Here is a 22,609-nt window from a genome sequence, read left to right on the forward strand (position 1 = left end):
CAGATTCCCAGGTTTCCTTGTAGCTAGATGTCAGATAGAGCAACATGATACTCTGATCTTGAAGAGAGCAAAGAAAAAAGTCTTTCACAGAGCTGCCATTTTACTGATGCTAGGTCAAATTCCTAATAGAGAAGGAACAGTGATTGAGGATGTGCTGCCCTTAGAGTCTAAGTCTTAGAGGGTATAATTCTTTTAAAAAACAATATGGCTTAGTTAATTCCAAATACTTCCTATATTATTTTATTATTAACACACACTGTAAATACTTTACTTAAATAGAGTTTTAATGATGGAATGTCATAAACTCTGGTGGATTGTTGGGGAAACCACTTGAGACAAGAAGGAAGTAGCAGATTCCTGAAGATGGCCACAATATCTCCCACCCTTCATGCTATTGTACGAAGTGAACTTGCCATCAAGAGATACAGGCTTCTTTTTCACTTTGAATCAGAACTGGCCTTATGAGGAACTGACAGTCCATAGAACGCAGCAGACATAATTCTGTATAATTTCCGAGGCTAAGTCAGAAAACGTCCCACACCTTCTACCTGATTTTCTTAGATCTCTCCTTCAAAGGGAAGCCAGCCACCTTGACAAGAGCCAGGCTACTACATGATTTCTGTGCTGGAGAGATAACATGTAAACACTCAGTTAATAGACACAGACAAGCCTAGTCCTCCAGCTCTTCCCACCAAGACCCAGACATGTTAATGGAACAGTCTCAGACTCTCCAGTCCAGCCCATGTGCCAGCTGAGCACCACAGTCAAAGAGCAGAAGAGTCATCTGACCAAGTCCAACTGAAATTCTTTGCCCACAGAATCCATAAATACATATATAAAATGGTTAGTGTTTTAATCCTCTGAGTTTTGAAATAACTTATTCCACAGCAATAGTAACTTGGACAAAGAGTTTTGGGGAACATTACAATTTAACAAAATAGTTAACTTGTGTCTTCCACGGGGAGGCACTGTATAAAGTTCTGGGGATTATAGCAAACAAGATTCCTATTTTCAAGAAGCTTATAAATCACTTAATGGAAGTCAACTTGCAAAGAAATAGAAACACAATCAAGTGCTTTAGGTGCTATGATAGCACTAAGTGTGGCATAACAGGAATGGAAAATGGTTGTCACTCATGATTCTAGAGGTGTTGCTATCTGCTCTCTCTTCTGAGCCTTTGCTTTTGACCTGACATTGTTGACTAGAAATAGGAATAGCAGACATCCATGATTCATTCTTAACCTCAGAGTAAAAACCTTAAATATTATAGAGGGTAGTTTTTGCTGTATTTTGCAAATACTATATCAGATTAAGCAGAGACATCACTCTGCTGACAAAGGTCCATATAGTCAAGGCTATGGTCTTCCCAGTGGTCATGCATGGTTGCGAGAGTTGGACTGTCAAGTAGGCGGAGTGCCAAAGAATTGATGCCTTCAAACTGTGGAGCCAGAGAAGACTTGTGAGACTCCCTTGGTCAGCAAGGAGATCAAACCAGTTAATCTTAAAGAAAATCAACCCTGAATACTCATTGGAAGGACTGATAATGAAGCTGAAGCTCCAGTGTTTTGGTCACCTGATGCAAACAGTCAATTTATTGAAAAAGTCCCTGATGCTGGGAAAGATTGAGGGCAGAAGGATAAGAGGGAGTCAGAGGGTGAGATGGCTAGATGGCATCACTGATGCAATGGACATGAATTTGGGCAAACTCTGGCAGATAGTGAGGGGCAGGGAGGCCTGGAGTGCAGCAATCCATGGGGTCACAAAAAGTCGGACACCACTGGGCAGGTGAACAACAACAACATATCAGATTAAGGCAATTCCCTTCTATTTTCCTATATATATACTTAATCTTTAATGGATATGAAATTTTATCAAGTGCTTTTTTAAATTTATGGATACAATATGATTTCTTTCTTTACTCTGTTAATATAGTGAATTACATTGAATGATTTTCCATATTAAACTACCTTTGCAATCCGGGAATAAATCTAATTTGGTAATGATATATAAATTTTTAAATATATTGCTAGATTTGATTTGCTAATACTTAAGATTTTTTTTATTTATTTATGTTCATGGGAGAGATTGGCCTGAATTTTCATCTTATAGTGTAATATTTTTGTCAGTCTATCTCAAGGCTATGCTAGCATTAAAGACATCTATCTATCTATCTATGAGAGCTTGTGCAAGATTGATCTATTTCTTCTTAAATGATGAGAGAATTTACCAATGAAATCACGAAAGCCTGGAGATTTCCTTGTGGGAAAGTTCCTAATTACAAAATTAATTTCATTTTAAGGAAGAAGACTATTTGAGTTTTTTTATTTCCTCTTCCATCAGTGTGCTAAGTTGTGTGTTCAAACTTTTGTTCACTTTATTTAAAAAAATTATTTTTTTTGTATTTATGTTCATGGGAGAGATTGGCCTGAATTTTCATCTTATAGTGTAATATTCTTGTTAGTCTATCTCAAGGCTATGCTAGCATTAAAAATATCTATCTGTCTTTTTGGCCTCACTCTGCAGCATGTGGGATCTTAGTTCCCTAGCCAGGGATCAAACCCATGCCACCAGCATTGTGGTTGCAGAGTCCCAACCCTTGGTTCACCAGGGAAGTCTCAGGTCACTTTATTTAAAATTTCAAATTTATTGGCATCACATTACTTATAAAATTCTATTAGCTTTTTAAAGTCTGTTCCTCAAGTCCTAGTGTCTGAGTTGGGCCTGTCTTTTCTTGTTGGTAAAACTCTTACCATGTGCCATATGTCTTCTAAGATCTTTTCTCCATTTCCCACGTTTTGCTGTCTATGCTTCAGTCTGAACATTTTCTGTTGACCTATATATTCCAAGTCACTTGACTTTCTTTAACTCTGTCTCATCTGCTCTTAAACCCATCCATTCCCAATCCAGGGCTTGAACCCAGGTCTCCTGAATTGTAGGCAGGATTCTTTACATCTGAGCCACCAGGGAAGTTCCATTGAGTTTTTTAATTTCACTTAATATATTTATCTGAAGTAGAAAAGCCATTTTGTTTTTAAGATGGAACATATTTGGAAAATGAAAATTTATATCTTGTCATCAATTTCTCAGATCAAAATAATCAGCAATTTAAAAGTTTGTACCTGTGAAGAAATTATGGCTGAAAACTTCCCAAATGTAAATAAGGAAACAGATATCCAGGGACAGGAAGCATAGAGGGTTCCAAACAAGATGAACTCAAATAGACCTACACCATGATATATTTTAATTAAAATGGCAAATTTAAAGAAAAAGAGAGGATTCTAATGCAGCAAGAGAAAAACAAAGAGTTAATTGCAAGGGAATCCTCGTAAGGCTAACAGCTGGTTTCTCTACAGAAATATTGCAGGCCAGAAGTGAGGACAAGATATATTCAAAGTCTTGAAAGGGAAAAGCTTGCAATCTAGGATACTCTACCCAGCAAGATCATTATTTAGAATAGAAGACAGGAAAAAGAATTTTCCAGACAAGGAAAAACTGAAAGAATACAGCAATACTAAGCATATTCTAAAGGAAATATATGAAAGGTGTTCTCTAAAAGGAGCAAGAATCTATAGGAAAGAGAAAATCACAGTTGGAAAGTAAATCACTTAAATAGGTCTCTGCAGATTTAAAAAAATTAAAAAAAATGTTGTGATAGTGATAACTACAATGAATAGCAAAAGGATAAACATGAAGCTATAAAAGAACACATCAAAATCACAAAATGTTGGGGAGGAGAGTAAGAAAATACAAGAGTTTTCTTCATAATGTGATTAAGCCTATACGACTACCAGGCTAAAGTAAATAGATATATTAATGGGTTAACATACTTCAAAAACATGGTAACCACAAATAAAGACCATACAATAGATTCACAAAAACCAAAAAGTGTACATAAAGCATAATATGAAAGAAAATCATCAAACCACAAAAGGAAAAACAGAAAGAAAGAAAAAAAGAAGAAATACAAAATCAATTGGAAAACAGGTTTAAAATGGCAATAAAAACATATCTGTCAATAATTTTGTTAAATGTCAATGGGCTAAAGGCCCCAATCAAAAGACACAGAGTGGCAGATTGAACAGCAACAAAAAGAGCCTACTATATGCTGTCTGCAGGAGGCTCATTTTAGGGTGAAGGACACTCATAGACTGGAAGTAGGGGGTGAAAAAGGGTATCTCGTGTAAGGGGAAATGACAAGCAAGTGGGGATTACAATACTCATATCAGACAAAATAGACTTTAAAGCAAAGGCCATAAAGAAAGATAAAAAGGGAAAATACATAATGATAAAAAGGAGCAATACAAGAAGATATTATGCTCTTTAACATGTATGTACCCAATATAGGAGTACCTAAATATATAAAACAAATACTAAGAGGCATAAAGGAAGAAACTCATGAGAATAAAACAATAGTAGAAGAATTTAACAGCTCACTCACATCAATGAACAGATCTTCCAGATGGAAAATCAGTAAAGCAACAGAGATCTTAAATGATACAATAGAACAATTAGAACCGATAGATTTTTTTTTTCAGGGAAATACATCCAAAAAGCCCAGAATACACTTTCCTTTCAAGCACACAGAACATTTTCTAGGATTGACCACATACCAGAACACAAAATAAGCCTCAACAAATTCAAGAGGATAGACAGAAATCACTTCAAGCATCTTTTCTGATCACAATGGCTTGAAATTATAAATCAACCAAAGGAAGAGAAATGAGAAAAAATGATTACATAGAGGTGAAGCAACAGGCTATTAAAAAAAAAATGGGTCAACATTGAAATCAAAGAGGAAATTTAAAGATTTCTTGAGAAAAATGACAATGAAAATACAACCACACAAAAATCCATGAAATATAGCAAAAACAGTTCTTAGAGGGAAGTTCTTAGTGATATAAGCCTTCCTTAAAAACTAAGAAATATCTCAAATAAACAACCTAACCTGCCACCTAAAGGAATTAGAGAAAGAAGAATGAACAAAGCCTAAAGTGAGAAGGAGGAAGGAAAGTTCAGAGAGGACATAAATAAAATTGACATTAGCAAGCAATAGGGGAGAGAAATCAATAAAACAAGAGCTGCTCTTTGAAAGGATAAACAAAATCAACAAATCTTTAGCCAGGCTCATCAAGAAGAAAAGAGAGAGGACCCAAATACAATAAAAATGAAAGAGCAGAAAGTACAGTAGAAATACAAAAAGCCATAAGAGAACGTTATGCACAATTATGTGCCCCAAATTGGACAATGGCCATCCAAAAGGAATGGCCAAGTATCTAGAAACATACAAAAATTGGTTGCTTTTCTTTACACTAACAATAAAATGGGGCTTCCCTGGTGACTCAGATGGTAAAGAATATGCCTACAATGCAGGAGACCTGGGTTTGACCCCTGGGTTGGGAAGATCCCCTGGAGGAGGGAATGGCTACCCACTCCAGTATTATTAAGGAAAGTTAAAAAAAAAAAATCCTTTTGAAATCACATACAAAAAATACTTAAGAATAAACTTGAGCAAGGAGGTGAAAGACCTATATGTTGAGAACTATAAAACATTGATAAAGGAAACTGAAGATGATTCAAAGAAATGGAAAGACCCACCATACTCTTGAGTTAGAAGAGTTAATATTGTTAAATGGCCACACTAGCCAAAGCAATCTATAGATTTAATGTAACCACTATCAAATTACCCATGACGTTTTTCACAGAATTGGAACAAGTAACTCCAAAATTTATATGGAACCATTAAAGCCCAGAATTTTCAAAGCAATCCTGAACAACAATAACAAAGTTGGACGTATAAGCTTCCCAGATATCAGGCAATACTACAAAGCTACAGTAATCAAAACAGTGAGGTACTGGCAAATAAACAGACATCTGGATCAACAGAATTGAACAGAGAGCCCCAAAATAAATCTATACACTTAGTCAATTATTCTTTGACATGGAGGCAAGAATATAAAGTGGAGAAAAGACAATCTCTTCAGCAAGTGGTGTTGGGAAAGCTTATAGCTGCATGTAAATCAATGAGGTTATAATATACTCTCACGCCATACACAAAAATAAACTCAAAATGGCTTAAAACTTATAAATAAGACGTGACACCATAAAACTCCTAGAACAACATAGTCAAAATATTCTCTGACATAAATCATACCAATGTTTTCTAGGGTCAGTCTCCTAAGGCAATATATACAAAAGCAAAAAATTAAAAATGGGACCTAATTAAGCATAAACTTTTACACAGCAAAGGGAATCAAAAATGAAAAGACAAATTCCAGACTGGGAGAAAAATTTGCAAGCAACATGATTGACAAGTGATTAATTTCCAAAACATACAAACAGCTCATACAACTCAATAATAAAAAGTCAAACAACTCAATCAAAAAATGGGCAGAAGACCTAAATAGGCATTTCTCCAAAGAAGACATAGAGGTGGTCAATAGGACATGAGCAGATGCTCAACATCACTAATTACTGACATTGACATTGAAGTCGCTCAGTCGTGTCCGACTCTTTGCGACCCCATGGACTGTAGCCTACCATGCTCCTCCATCCAGGGAATTTTCCAGGCAAGAGTACTGGAGTGGGTTGCCACTTCCTTCTCCAGGAGATCTTCCCAACCCAGGGATCGAACCCGGGTCTCCCGCATTGTAGGCAGACGCTTTACCGTCTGAGATAAATCAAATCAAAATTACAAGGTACCGCTTCATATTGGTAAGAATGGTCATCATTAAAAGTCCGTAACAAATACTAGAGAAGATGTGGAAAGAAGGGAATCCTCCTACACTGTTGGTGGTTATATACATTGCTACAGCCACTACGGAAAATAATAAGGAGGTTCCTTAAAAAACTTAAAATAGAGTTGCCATATAATCCAGTAATCCCATTCCTGGGCAAATATTTAGAGAAATCTCTTATTTGAAAAGAGTTCAATGTTCATATGTGTGTGCTCAGTCGTTCAGTTGTGTCCAGACTCTTTGTGACTGCATTAACTGTAGCCGGTCAGGCTCCTCTGTGTGTGGGATTATCCAGGCAAGAATACTGGAGTGGGCTGCCATTTCCTTCTTGATCAATGCTCATAGAAGCACTACTTATAACAACAAAGACATGGAAGCAACCTAAATGTCCATTGACAGAGGAATGGATAAAGATATATGTGATATATATATATATATACACACACACACACACATATATATTTCTCAAAGTCATATATACACATATATCAGTTCAGTTCAGTCAGTCAGTCATGTCTGACTCATTGTGACACCATCAACTGCAGCACACCAGGCCTCCCTGTCTATAACCAACTCCCAGAGTTCACCCAAACCCATGTCCATTGAGTGGGTGATGCCATCCAACCATCTCATCCTCTGTTGTCCCCTTCTCCTCCTGCCCTCAATCTTTCCCAGCATCAGAGTCTTTTCAAATGAGTCAGCCCTTCACATGAGGTGGCCAAAGTATTGGCGTTTCAGCTTCAAAATCAGTCCTTCCAATAAAGGACTGATCTCCCTTAGGATGGACTGGTTGGATTTCCTTGCAGTCCAAGGGACTCTCAAGAGTCTTCTCCAACACCACAGTTCAAAAGCATCAATTCTTCAGTGTGCAGCTTTCTTTATAGTCCAACTCTCACATCCATATATGACTACTGGAAAAACCATAGCCTTGACTAGACAGACATTTGTTAGCAAAGTAATGTCTTTGGTTTTTAATATGCTGTCTAGGTTGGTCATAACTTTCCTTTCAAGGAGTAATCGTCTTTTAATTTCATGGTTGCAATCACCCTCTGTAGTGATTTGGGAGCCCCCAAAAATAAAGCCAGCCACTATTTCCCCATCTATTTCCCATGAAGTGATGGCACTGGATGTCATGTTCTTAGTTTTCTGAATGTTGAGCTTTAAGCCAACTTTTTCACTCTCCTCTTTCACTTTCATCAAGAGGCTCTTTAGTTCTCCACTTTCTGCCATAAGGGTGGTGTTATCTGCATATCTGAGGTTATTGATATTTTCCCTGGCAATCTTGATTCTGCTTGTGCTTCTTCCAGTCCAGAATTTCTCATGATGTACTCTGCAGATAAGTTAAATAAGCAGGATGACAATATACAGCCTTGATGTACTCCTTTTCCTATTTGGAATGAATCTGTTGTTCCACGTCCAGTTCTAACTGTTGCTTCCAGAACTGCATATAAGTTTCTTAAGAGGCAGGTCAGGTGGTCTGGTATTCCCATCTCCCAGAATTTTCCACAGTTTATTGTGATCCACACAGTCAAAGGCTTTGGCATAGTCAATAAAGTAGAAATAGATGTTTTTCTGGAACTCTCTCGCTTTTTTGATGATCCAGCAGATGTTGGCAATTTGATCTCTTATTCCTCTGCCTTTTCGAAAACCAGCTTGAACATCTGGAAGTTCACAGTTCACGAATTGCTGAAGCCTGGTTTGGAGAATTTTGAGCGTTACTTTACCAGTATGTGAGATGAGTGCAATTATGCGGTAGTTTGAGCATTCTTTGGCATTGCCTTTCTTTGGGATTGGAATGAAAACTGACCTTTTCCAGTCCTGTGGCCACTGCTGAGTCTTCCAAATTTCCTGGCATATAGAGCGCAGCACTTTTACAGCATCATCTTCTAGGATTTGAAATAGCTCAACTGGAATCCTATCACCTCCACTAGCTTTGTTCAGAGTGATGCTTCCTAAGGCCCATTTGACTTCACATTCCAGGACGTCTGGCTCTAGGTGAGTGATCATACCGTTGTGATTATCTGGGTTGTGAAGATCTTTTTTGTACAGTTCTTCTGTGTATTCTTGCCACCTCTTCTTAATATCTTCTGCTTCTGTTAGATCCATACCATTTCTGTCCTTTATCGAGTCCATCTTTGCATGAAATATTCCCTTGGTATCTCTCATTTTCTTGAAGAGATCTCTAGTCTTTCCCATTCTGTTGTTTTCCTCTATTTCTTTGCATTGATCGCTGAGGAAGGCTTTCTTATCTCTCCTTGCCATTCTTTGGAACTCTGCATTCAGATGCTTATATCTTTCCTTTTCTTCTTTGCTTTTCACTTCTCTTTTCACAGCTATTTGTAAGGTCTCCTCAGACAGCCATTTTGCATTTTTACATTTCTTTTTCTTGGGGATGGTCTTGATCACTGTCTCCCATACAATGTCATGAACTGCCATCCATAGTTCATCAGGCACTCTGTCTATCAGATTTAGTCCCTTAAATCTATTTCTCACTTCCACTGTATAATGGATTTGATTTAGGTCATACCTGAATGGTCTAGTGGTTTTCCCTACTTTCTTCAATTTAAGTCTGAATTTGGCAATAAGGAGTTCATGATCTGAGCCACAGTCAGCTCCCAGTCTTGTTTTTGCTGACTGTATAGAGCTTCTCCATCTTTGGCTGCAAAGAGTATAATCTGATTTCTCCATCTTTGGCTGCAAGGAATATAATCTGATTTCAGTGTTGGCCATCTGGTGATGTCCATTGTAGAGTCTTCTCTTGTGTTGTTGGAAGAGGGTGTTTGCTATAACCAGTGCATTCTCTTGGCAAAACTCTATTAGCCTTTGCCCTACTTCATTTTGTACTCCAAGGCCAAATTTTCCTGTTATTCCCAGTCTTTCTTGACTTCCCACTTTTGCATTCCAGTCCCCTATAATGAAAAGGACATCTTCTGGGGGTGTTAGTTCTAGAAGATCTTGTAGGTCTTTATAGAACTGTTCAATTTCATATAATACATATATATATATATATATATATATAATGGAATACTACTCTGACGTAAGAAATAATGAATTAATGTCATTTGCAGCAACTTGGATGGACATAGAGATTATCATACTAAATGAAGTCAAAAAGAGAAAGACAAATACTATATGATGCCATATATTAGGTCAAAAAGAGAAAGACAAATACTATATGATGTCATATATTTGGAATCTAAAGTATGACACAAATGAACTCATTAAAAAATAGTAACATTTCCTCCCCTCTAGTATCTTGATCCTTCACATTCTAGCTGTCTCTCAATGGCTTCCTGCAGATTTTTTTTTTTTTTTTTGCTTATTTTTGTTTTTCTTTTTAATCTAGAGTTGTTACTTATCTGGTTGTTCTTTTGCTTTTTAATCTAAATTTTCCGCTTATTTGTTTGTTCTGATATTACTTTCTCCATCACAGCCACAGATAATTTAACTTTAAATGTAGAAAGATCCCAAATATAGGAATCATACATTTTCTCATGAAGTCATGTATTAGTTCTGTTTTATAATAAACCCTCAGTTATACTGTAAAAAATTGCATATTCTCAGGTTACTATAATAAACTTGGACATAACCACAGAGGCTCAGAAAACTAAGCCCCATAAATGGAAACTAAGATGGGAAGTCTACTGATGCTATAGTTTCAGAAATGACTGTTTTAATACATGTCTTTTAAAAATTCACAAGGAATACATTTTTGAAAGAAAGAACGAGTTAGTCACCCAGTCATGTCTGATTCTTTGTGATCCCATGGAACCTGCCAGGCTCCTCTGTCCATGGAATTCACCAGGCAAAAATACTGAGTGGGTTGCTATTTCCTTCTTTAGGGGATCTTCTTGACCCAGGGATTGAACTTGCGTCTTCTTCACTGCAGGCAGATTCTTTACCATCTGAGCCACCGGGGAAGTCCACCTACATTAAATTTCTCATTTTGCAGAGCAATAAGTGATAGAAAGAAAAGTAACTCATTGCCTGACTTGTGCGACTGATAATATTTATAAAATAAAGGAAGTGAAGTCGCCCAGTCGTGTCCAACTCTTTGCGACCTCATGGACTAGTAGCCTACCAGGCTCCTCCCTCCATGGGATTCCCCAGGCAAGAGTACCGGAGTGGGTTGCCATGTCCTTCTCCAGGGGATCTTCCCAACCCAGGGATCGAACCTGCGTCTCCCGCATTCCAGGCAGACGCTTTAACCTCTGAGCTACCGGGGAAGGAAATAAAGGAAAATGGGTTGAAACTGACAAGGTTGTAATGGGGGTTCTGATACTAAAAAGTATCATGCTGAGTTCTGCCAAAATAAAAAATAATAAATTGATAAAAAACTATGAAGATGTGGATTCTTTTGACTGAAGGGAGAAGCTACTTTGATCTTTTATGCAATGAATAATTGTATAGAAAGATGATCATATTACTTTATTTAGGAGGTCATGCAACTGAAACTGTTTCTCTCCACATTCATGAGGAAAAAGAAAAATGTCTAGATAGCAACCAGATGGTAAGGAAAATAGATTTAACAAGTTTCAGGTTTGCACTTAGAATATAGGTTCAGTTGTTCTGACAGACCTAAAAGAGTATGCTTTCAATTATATAAATCAAGAGTCAGAAAACCATGGCCTTGGGGCCAAATCTGGCCCATTACCTGTCTTTATAAATAAAGTTTTATTAGAACATACCCACATTCATTTACTTATGAATCATCTATGGGTGCTTTTGTGCTATGACAGCAGCATTAGTAGTCATGACACCAATCATGTGGTTTGCAAAGCCAAAATATTTACTGCATGATCCTTTACAAAAAAAACTTTACCAACACTGGGTATAGTCATTTTTTTTGGTGTGTAAGCATATAAACAGTTTGTTGGCTCTGCTCTGTGAAGTTTTCTGGGGCTCAGAATTTTTCTATCTTGTCCCTTGAGCTTCACTAAGTTGTTGATCCTGCCCAGAACAGTACAAAATGACCAACCATGGGGTCTACCTCATAGCCATGGGGAGGCAGTCATGTGAGTTCTAGTCAACCTATACCTACGCATAAGTGAACTAGTCCTTCATTTATGTAATAATCTTTTACTTTTTTAAAAAGTTAATATCCCTTCAGCATGTCCTGATTTTTAAGGTAGAAAAGCAATGTAGTCTAGAATTGTTTCCATTTAAGATTTTCTGTGCCTAAAGGGAAAACTTCAGTTATCTTGATACCTCTTTTCCCAAGCATGAGGGATAAACGAGCTATTTCAGTGTACAAGCTGTATGGTGAAGTGGATGTTCTTTGAAGTCAGATAGATCAGACAGACTCTGTCCCTAACTAACTTGGGTAAGTTCTCTATCCCTCAGACTCTCAGTTTCTTCACTGCAAAACTAGTTTGCTGAGCAAGTGGTTGTGAAGAGTAAATAGATATATATACTATGCTGACAACTAGTAGGTGCTCTATAGCTGTTGGCTTTCTGTGGATTTTCCATCTGTGTCAATAAAAGCTTGATTTTGAGAAGTGTTAAGGAGACTGGAAACTCATCGGTTCCCTTCCATAGAAATGTACCAGGCCCTACACACATTATTTATCTCTTATAACAACTTTGTGAAGTTAAGTCCCATTTATGTTGAAATAATTTGTGAAGAGCCTAGTAGGAACCACATATTCTTTCTCCAGATACTGGTATTCAAGTGTCCTATGACCATTCTTGGGTAGTGGGGCATTTGAAGAATATCCCTTATATAGTCTGCTTCTGAAGCCTACAGTTGAAGCCTTAAACTACAGTTCATAATTTAGCGTGACAGAATTCTTTTGTGTTAATAAGTTACTCAATAATTTATTTCCTAGTTTTCTCACTGTAAATCATGATAAATGAATGCAGTTTTAACAAGGCTGTAATATGTTTTTCCAAGAGAATCCTGCAGTGTTTTAACCATGTACCAAGCTTTTAAGGCACCATGGTCTCAAGAGTGAGTGCAGCTCAATAACAAAAAAATGCCACTTCCAAGGTCCAGTGACAGGAAGTTCACCAAAACACTTTCTATACAGTTGCGGTAGAATCTGGAGATTAAATAAACACTTGGAACAAAACAAATCTGAGGTTCTGGCATGAGATGAAATAATAGATTGTTTCCCTTCCCTGAAAACTACTGTCCACTATGGACAAATTAAACAAAGAAAAAAGAATCACTGATGCTTTCAGCACTAATGGTCTTAAATGCAGAAACTAACCCATTCCAGGTGCTTGATAATATTCATCTACTTTTTTAATTCCTTTGTTCATTTTAATGGGATTGATTTTGTTTTGATGTTCATGGTCCTTTAACATTTTGTTTAATCATACAAGATGCTTCATACATTTTTAGAAGGAGGGAGAGCATTAATTCGACACAGAAAGCCAAATAAACAAATGCATAAGACTTGTTTTCTCTAGAAACATCTGAGAACTGTTGTATATAATACTTAGACTTACCTTCCAATGCTCTAGGTGTTACATTGTAAAATTTAGCAACAAGGAAGATAAGTGACCACCAACACTGATTCAATTAAATGATCATTATTATGCATCTACCTAGTCAATATAAAATAAGATGCAACACATTAGGAGGGCATAAAGATGGATAAATACTTCTAGGATCTCACAGTAAAGACAAATGTATACACAAATAACACTGATATATAGAATTGCTTGAAAAGTGTTATTAGGACTCTGGGAGTTGGTGATGGACAGGGAGGCCTGGCGTGCTGCAGTTCATGGGGTCACAAAGAGTTGGACATGACTGAGCGACTGAAATGAACTAATAACAACTTTAATTTGAATTATAATATTACCTCTTATAAAAGGCCTTTATGTACATTATTGTTCATTTGGATCTCACAAAAATTCCACGAAGTATATGAAGATTATTATCCCAGTTTTACAGATGAGGAAATTGTGGTTCAGAGTTGTTAACTTGCGCAAATTCATATGGAAAACAGAAGAGGAATGAGGCTTCCAGTCCTTCACTTGATTTACAGCATTATTCTGCTTTTCTTATATAATATGAAAGGGCAGGACTTCTTTAAATAATGTTAAATCCAGTAATATGTAACTTTGTCCTGTAGGTGAAGGCTGACCTGCCCACATCACAGGTAAATCCTTCACTGGAATCCTAAGCCCTGGATGAAGTCCAAGCTCTTGGATCTAGTACAGGAGGCCTCCATCACTGGTCGTTCTTGCTGGAGTCCTCAGCCCATGGCTTGCCATTTTTGGCCTTGAACTCCAGCAACATCATCGCATGTATAGTTCTGAACGTACTCTCTGTCGTTTCTTACCTCTACCCAAATTGTCTCTTCTACCAGCAATGGACTTTCTTCCCATTTACCCAGACAATCTCCTCTCATCTATATGACTTGGCTATTTCACTTCCATTGGAAGCATTCCAAACTCTATCAGAATCAATTAGGTTTTCATTCTCTGTGTGTCTATAATATTATAAATTGCATTTCCCTCATTTTATTATGTTTATAAGCTTGTCTCCTTTATTACACTATGACCCCAGTGAGGACAGGGAACTAGGTCTTATTTCCCTCTGGTTCCTGACACATAAGAATGTAGCTTAATCAAGGAGGGATGTGTGAAGGTGGATTCATCTAAGATATAATTGTCCCTGACATAAGGTTCAGGACAATATATGGCATGACTATAAGCACCTTCTCTTATAGTTTACAGGATGAAATAGGTGGATGGGTGGAGAAGCCAGTCCCTGGTCAGCATCAGCCTATCCCCTGTGCTTTTCAGCCTAGATTAGAGGCTGTATTAAAAGCAGAGTATAGTAAATTTTTCCTAGTAAAGAGAAAATAAGTAAAGACAATCCTCAAATAGTGCCATTATAAAATGTTTAATTCAAAGATGTATAATTCTCATATACACAATGCTATGTATAAAAGGGGTAATTAATGGGAACCTACTGAAGAGCACAGGGAACTCTACTCAGTTCTCTGTGGTGACCAAAACAGGAAGGAAATCCAAGAATGAGGGGATGCTTGTACATATATAGCCGATTCATTTTGCTGCAGAGCAGAAACTAACACAACACTGTAAAGCAACTATATTCCAATAAAAATTAGAAAACAAACAAAGAAAGATGTCTTATTCCTAGATGCAGAGGTCCATGGAGCCCAAGAACATCTAGGCCAGTCCTAAAGTGTGATGGACATACACACACGTAGCTGACCTTGGCTGCTAAAACAAATAATGCACGTGACCAAGAGAGCTTTCCTAGCACTACACTTCTCTTCTCCTGTTGCCCTTCCACTCTCTCAGAAGGCAGTCATACTGACAGTGTCTGGAGCCCTGAGCTTCTTCAAGGGGCACTGGGAACCACCCATCCCAGCTAGCTCATCATCAGGCAACTCAGAGGGAACTTCTGGGGGTCATCTGGCTGGCCGGCTTGTTAGTCTCTTCACAGACTCACCACGACCAAAACTAAACTCTCGATTTCCCACCAACCCCAAACCTGTTCCTCTGGCAATTGCCCCATCTTAGGAAATGGCAATGATGTTCTGTTGTTCAGCCCCCTAATCCTGGGGGCATTCTTGATATACCTGGTTTTCTCATATCCTATATTCAAAGCATCAGCAAAATAAGCTCAACATTCAATATCTGATCGTTCTGCTTGCCTCCCCTGTTACTACCCTGGGCTAAGCCACCACCTCACTTCTGTTAGATTTTTGCATTGTCTCCTCACTCATCTCTTAGCCACCGCCCACCTTTCCCCCGCCTTGCCTGGACGGTCTATTTACCCAGGAGCCAGGGCAATCCTTTAAAATATGCCTTGCCTTGGCTTGAAACACTCAAGCCAAGGAGTTAAAACCAAAGGCTTGTACCTGACACCTCTCCACCCCCTCTCCCACCTGCTCACTTGAGTGCAGCCATAGCTCCTTTTCACTGCTCTCAAAGAGACCAGGTGGGCTCCTGTCCTAGGGCTTTTGGTAGCACTTTCTCTGCTCTGAACCAGGAAGATTCTTCCCTTAGCAAAGGCTTGACTCAGTCCCTTATTTCATTCAGATGTCTGCTCAAGTATCCCTGATGAACAGGGCTTCTCTGTACACACTATACTAAATTCTAACCCTCCTTCCCTCATTCCTTATTACCATCATACAGTTATTTTTCTCCACAACACTTATTGCCACCTGACCCATCATATATCCAGTATATATTTGTTATTACATATATTACCCTTTCTATCTCTAAAATAGTTAATCTTTGTATGGACAGAGACTTTGTGTTTTACACTGAAGTATCTCCAGGAACTAAAATTGTTTCTGTCACATGGTAGGCATTTGTGTTGATTGAATGAACGAAGAGTCAATGAATGAACACCTCGCTTATCACACTAGAAAAATTAAAAAGATTAGTAATACTTGGTGGTGATGAGATTATGGGGGTAATCGCACTGTATTTTGCTGGTGGAATAATAAATTGAGACAAACACTTTAGAAAGCTATTCAGCACTTGGAAATATTCATAAAAATAAAAAACAAATATTCCTTTTGATCCAGCAACTCAATTTCTAGGAATATCCCCCATAATAGTACTAGTTCAAAAAGATACATGGCCAACAATAGTTATAGAAGTATTTTTTTTTCCACAGAATAAAATAAATCACAATGCACAGTACTAACTGCAAATCTAAAAAGAAAAGATACAAATGAACTTATGTACAAAACAGAAACAGACTCACAGACATAGCAAAAAAACTTATAGTTATTCAAGGGCAAGGGGGGATACATCAGGAGTTTGAGATTAGTATATGCACTACTATTTATAGAATATATAATCAACAAGGATCTACTATATGGCTCAGAGGACTAAATATTTTATAATAACCTATAAGGGAAAAGAATTATAAAAATATATATATATCCATGTGTGTTTGCATAGCTGAATCACTGTGCTACACATGAAACTAATATGATGTTGTAAATCAACTATACTTTAATCAAAAAAGAATAAGGTAAATCAAAACAACTTAAATGCTCATTAATAAGGAACTGGTTAAATACGTTTCTGTGCCTTGGAAAATAAATTTGAAGGTCAGCAGGCTGATCTATATGTAAAACTCCCTGGGATGCATTGTTTAGGGGAAATACAGTAGGTTACAGAATTGTATGAATAGAAGGAGGCTTCTTACTTTTTCAAAGAAGACATGATGCAGACTTACATGTGCACATGCTTGCCTGCAGCAGACAGTGCCTAACAGGATGTTATCAAACTGGAGCAGTGATTTTCTCTGAGAGGAAGTGGGGAGGTAACTTTGCTTCCTGATTCCAGTACTTCTGTGCTGTTTGAGAGTTTCCATCAATACCTACTTTATTTAAAAATTACATTCAAATGCCATTATTTCCCAGAAAGCTTAAAAGGGCAATGAAGATAGATATGAAGACTGGTTTGAATACAGACTCTGCAACTTACTAGCTCTGTGACCTTCAGCCATCAATGTGACGTCGCCAGAAATAAGCCCATTTCTTGACAAGGAAGCGGGGGTCGCATGACTCCCACCTGGCTGTGGATGGGGGACCTTCTTGGCCACTGAACCACAGTAAGAAACAATAGACGATGCAGTAGATGGGATTCGGGGAGAGGGTTAGCATAATGCTGCCTCACGCCATTGAATATGGCGTTAATAGGCTCCATAAAGCTCTTCCCCTTTTACCCCGGGTGCAAGCCAGAAGTCTTCAAGTTTGCAGCAGTTAATTTTATCCATCCGGGCTTCCAATCAATGCTTTTACTTGGAAGATATTTATGTTTAGGATGCTAAAAAGCTTCCCTGACCCTCAGTCAGATCCCCAAGGCATTCTAATACCACTTTCTCGAGTTAAGTGCTAAGACCTTGGACCCTTGATATGAGAAACAATAAATAATAATGACTGCAGCACTTGGCAAATATAAAGTTTTGTGGAAAGTTGTAGAAAAAAATGCTCAAACACTCAGAATAAACACGAGAAACAGAATGTAATGCCCTTAGCTTTTGATCCTAGCAATTGGAAGTGAAAACAGCCACTATGATTTTTGAATGTTGGACTGTCCCCTTTCAAGCATTTTGTGCATCAACTCTCATTGCTTACTAGGGTGTGTCTCCTTTTCTTTTCAGCCCTTGTTTCCCTAATCTTCCTTTCCTTACCAAACTCATAGTGCTTACGGTTCTGTTTATTCCTCAAATACTGTAGTTAGCTCTCTCCCCCAGACCCGCAGTGCTGTTCATTTTCCATCTAATCCAGAATATTCAACTTTTCACAATGTAATTTTAACATGTCCATCTTCTGCTTGAATTCTTCCTACTATGGGCAGAATTAAGTCTTTCTTTTTTTAAACTAATTTTTATTGGAGTATAATTGATTTACAATGTTGTGTTAGTTTCTGCTATCCAGCAAAGTAAATCAGTTATACCCACTCTTTTTTAGGTTCTATTTCCAGGTAGGCCATTACACAGTATTGAGTAGAGTTCTCTGTACTATATAGTAGGTTCTTATTAGTTGCTGCTGCTGCTGCTAAGTCACGTCAGTCGTGTCCGACTCTGTGCGACCCCATAGACAGCAGCCCACCAGGCTCTGCTGTCCCTGGGATTCTCCAGGCAAAAACACTGGAGTGGGTTGCCATTTCCTTCTCCAATGCATGAAAGTGAAAAGTAAAAGTGAACTCGCTCAGTCGTGTCTGACTCTTCGCGACCCCATGGACTGAAGCCTACCAGGCTCCTCCGTCCATGGGATTTTCCAGGCAAGAGTACTGTATAAATAGCAGTTTGTATATATCAGTCTCAATCTCCCAGTATATCCCTCCCCTCCTTTCTTCTTTGGTAATGGTTTGTTTCTATATCTGGGACTCTATTTTTCTTTTGTAAATGGGTTCATTTGTACCATGTTTTTGGATTCCACATATAAGTGATATCATACAACATTTGTCTTTCTCTGTATGTTTAATTTTCTTAAATTAGCACTCAAGAACTGCTCTATAATCAGAATACCTTACTTTGGCCTAAGAGAAAGAATAGACTATGTGATATTAAGAGACTTGGGTTCAAGTTAAAGCCAAGTAGCTTGTTTAGATTTCCTGACCTCTTTAAAAAGCTTCAATTTTCTCACTTGTAAAAAGGGATTAATAATAATATCTACCTCTCAAGATTCTTGTGAGGAGCAAATGAATTCGTGCTGGCGAAAGCACTCTGTAAGCAGTAAACATTGTAAAATATAATAAAAATATAATAACATTTATGGAGTACTTGTATGAATGCTTGGTAGCATGCTGCTGCTACTGCTACGTCGCTTCAGTCGTGTCCAACTCTGTGCGACCCCATAGACGGCAGCCCACCAGGCTCCCCCGTCCCTGGGATTCTCTAGGCAAGAACACTGGAGTGGGTTGCCATTTCCTTCTCCAATGCATGTAAGTGAAAAGTGAAAGTGAAGTTGCTCAGTCGTGTCTGACTCTTTGTGACCCCATGGACTGTAGCCCACCAGGCTCCTCCGCCCATGGGATTTTCCAGGCAAGAGTACTGGAGTGGGGGGCCATTGCTGCTACCTATAGTTGCATGCTATGTACCTATGCTATAGTTGCTCAGTCATGTCTGATCTTTTGTGACCCCCATGGACTATATCCCACCAAGCTCTTCTGTCGTTGAGATTTCCCAGAGAAGGATACTGGAGTGGGTTGCCATTTCCTCCTCCAGGGGATCTTCCTGACTCAGGGACTGAACCTGCATCTCCTGCATTGACAGGCAGATTCTTTACTACTGAGCTGGTAGGTAGCATGCTGCTCCTGTTGCTAAGTTGCTTCAGTCATGTCCGACTCTGTGCAACCCCATAGACGGCAGCCCAACAGGCTCCCCCATCCCTGGGATTCTCCAGGCAAGAACACTGGAGTCGGGTGTCTGTGCCTTTGCCTTCTCCGGGTAGGTAGCATACTTGCTCTCTGAATGTCACTAATAGGTTACCTATTGCTATTTCCATTTTACAGTAAGATAACCGGGTACATGTGGGTTCTAGCATCTTAGGGACACCGCAGACAGTCCAACAGAGGCTCTAATCCTCGAGCCCATACTTTGACCATCCTTCGGTTCTCCTATTAAATATGATGATGGCCCATTCCTCACAAAGAGGCAGCCATGCCAGTGCTCACCTCTCCAAGTTTCAGAACAAGCCGCACTCACCCCATCTTTGTCCATCTGACATCTTCCTTCTTTTCTGTAGAACCAAATGCTTCACAGTCCAGTTCAACTCTCAACCTTTTCAACAAATCTCCTTTGACCATAGTCCTGTTAAAACTTCTGTTCACCCCTCACCCAGCCCTTCATTGCAATACCCAGCCCTCCCTTGTATTTGCCTTCTCTGTGGGCTTCGGTAGGCTGGAAGGATAGAATTCCTCTGTTTTCCTGGCATTCAGCACAATAGAAGGTGCTCAATGAGTAGTTTTTGAAGAAGGAAGTATTAGCTAACTTGGTATTCTTCAGATTTACCTGTTTATATAAATTACTTGGAGTAGTTGTTAGAAACACGTATTTCTGTGCCCTGCGCCAAGGGCTTCTGAATTAGCAATTCCGGAGGTGGGTGGAACCAGGGAATCTAAACCCAAGAAGCAATTCAGGTGATTCTCATGATCAGGTACGATTAGAAAGGGCTGGTCTAATTCAGCGGCTCATAACCAGGGTACACACCTGAACGTCCCTGGGGAGCTTTTCACGCCAGGAAAGCCCATTTTCATCTCAACCCATCTCAGAGATTCTGAGTCATGAAGGCTAGAATATGTTTTTGAAAAGTTTCTTACCTGCTTCCTATGCTTTCGTTCCTGGCTCCTGCCTCAGTTAACAATGCGTTTCTAACTGGGTTATGCACTGGATTGTGCAGCCTTCACCCTCCCGCCCCCAAAGAGACTAAAATATTGATGGTAAGTTTCAAGACCTATAATTTTGAATCTAACACAATGCCAAGGACATAATGGTGTTCAATAGGAAATTGGTTAGTAGAATTAAAATTTCTATTCCATTTCCTTACCCATACTCCACTTTCCACCTAACTAGCTTTTGACCCTACCATGCACCCAAACCTATTCCTGGTTTAATTTACTTGTGTTTTTTCACTTGCCTGCCTAGCTATCTCTTGACACTGGAATCCATAATGAGTAAGTGACTTAAAAATCTACCCTCGTTAGAATTCTACATCCTTTCAGTCGGTACATTCTGATTTTTTCAGACCGTTGTCATTAACCCTGCATCACATTCAAAGCATGCCCTGGCTGCCAGTGAGCCTCTGCCTTGCCCTTAGTAACGACACATTCACAACAAGATTGATTCTACTGTAAATGAATCCTAGATCTCCCTGTGATAGGCCTGATTGGACACAGCTGAACTGCTCACAGCTAACTTCTCCCTAGCAGAACTGCCTGGGTGCCTAGAATTTCGATAGAACAACTATACATTTTCTTCCCTTCAGAACAATGCAAATACAACATGGGGCATATTAACATCTATAAACACTCCCTAGTTTCTCTGGTTATTTCAGGTGCAGGCTTTGAGGACAGAGCATGGAGCTAGTGAGCGTGATAAATGGGAGAAGAGGAGGGTTAGTCTGTCTACCACTTGAGGGCAGGGACTTGAACAGGATGCCCTGAAACACTTGCCTTTGTGACCACCCACAACAGGTGTAGAAAAGGGTAGAGATATTTGATAAAGCTGGGAAAGGGATGCCGAAAACATAGCTCACAGGTAGCACTTTTTCTGAGCACATAGGAATGAAGCCCACTTTCTAACCATTCAATTCACATAATGTCTAATTTCATGTTCTCCCTCAACCCAATAATTTTAATGTGCTGATACTTGTTACTCATTTGGTTTTTTCATCCTCTCCCTGGCCCTCTCAGACCCACTCTCATTTCTCTTCCTTGTCTCTAGTATGCTTTAAACATGCTATTTTCCTTCAGGATTTATCACCATTTCAGAAGACTCTTGAGAGTTCCTTGGACAACAAGGAGATCAAACCAGTCAATCCTAAAGGAGATCAACCCTGAATATTCATTGGAAGGACTGGTGCTGAAGCTGAAGCTTCAATACTTTGGTCACTTGAGACAAAGAGTTGACTCATCAGAAAAGACCCTGATACTGGGAAAGACTGAAGTCAAGGGAGGGAGGGGATGACAAAGGATGAGATGGTTGGATGGTATCACTGACTCAATAGACAAGAGTTTGAACAAACTCCGGGAGATGGTAAAGGACAGGGAAGACTGACTTCCTGCAGACTGAAGTGCTGCAGTCCATGGGGTCACAAAGAGTCGGACATGAGTTAGTGACAGAACACCAACTCTCCTTGGATACGAGATGTGTTGCAAAGAAGAAGAAAAGGGAAAAGGCATCAACTTAGAATTCATCATTTGTCCCTTTCATAGTTGATATGTGTATGAGAGACAGACAAAGAGAGAGACGAATTGATTCTATAGTTTCCTTAAAAAGAATTGTGACTTCACTGTATAATGTAATTATATATGAGATTTTGACTTTTTTTTTCTTTCACGTTCTTCTTTGTTTGCTTTCCTTCCCTCGCTTTGCCTTCAGTTGCTCTGGATCATAATAAATGCTAAACAATATGCCATTGTATACAGTTTGCACACAAGCTGCCAAGCTGACTGCCAGTTTTAAGTCCTGATGTGATCAAGAATGGTTGAGTTAAAAAGGCACTGAAAAACCGGTTTGCTACAGGAAATAGGAATTTATTAAAATCAGGCCTCCTCAAATGCCCTGGCTGTTAGGCTGGCAGCCTTCCAGATCAGCCCAGCTGGGAGAGGAGGAGGAGGCTGGCGGATTCGATCCCCCTGCCAGGCTGGGGCACTGCAGGGGCAGGAAAGGCAGCTGTCATTGTACAGATAAGAGA

This window comes from Budorcas taxicolor, chromosome 3 (assembly GCF_023091745.1).
Source record: "Budorcas taxicolor isolate Tak-1 chromosome 3, Takin1.1, whole genome shotgun sequence".
NCBI classification, from domain to species: domain Eukaryota; kingdom Metazoa; phylum Chordata; class Mammalia; order Artiodactyla; family Bovidae; genus Budorcas; species Budorcas taxicolor.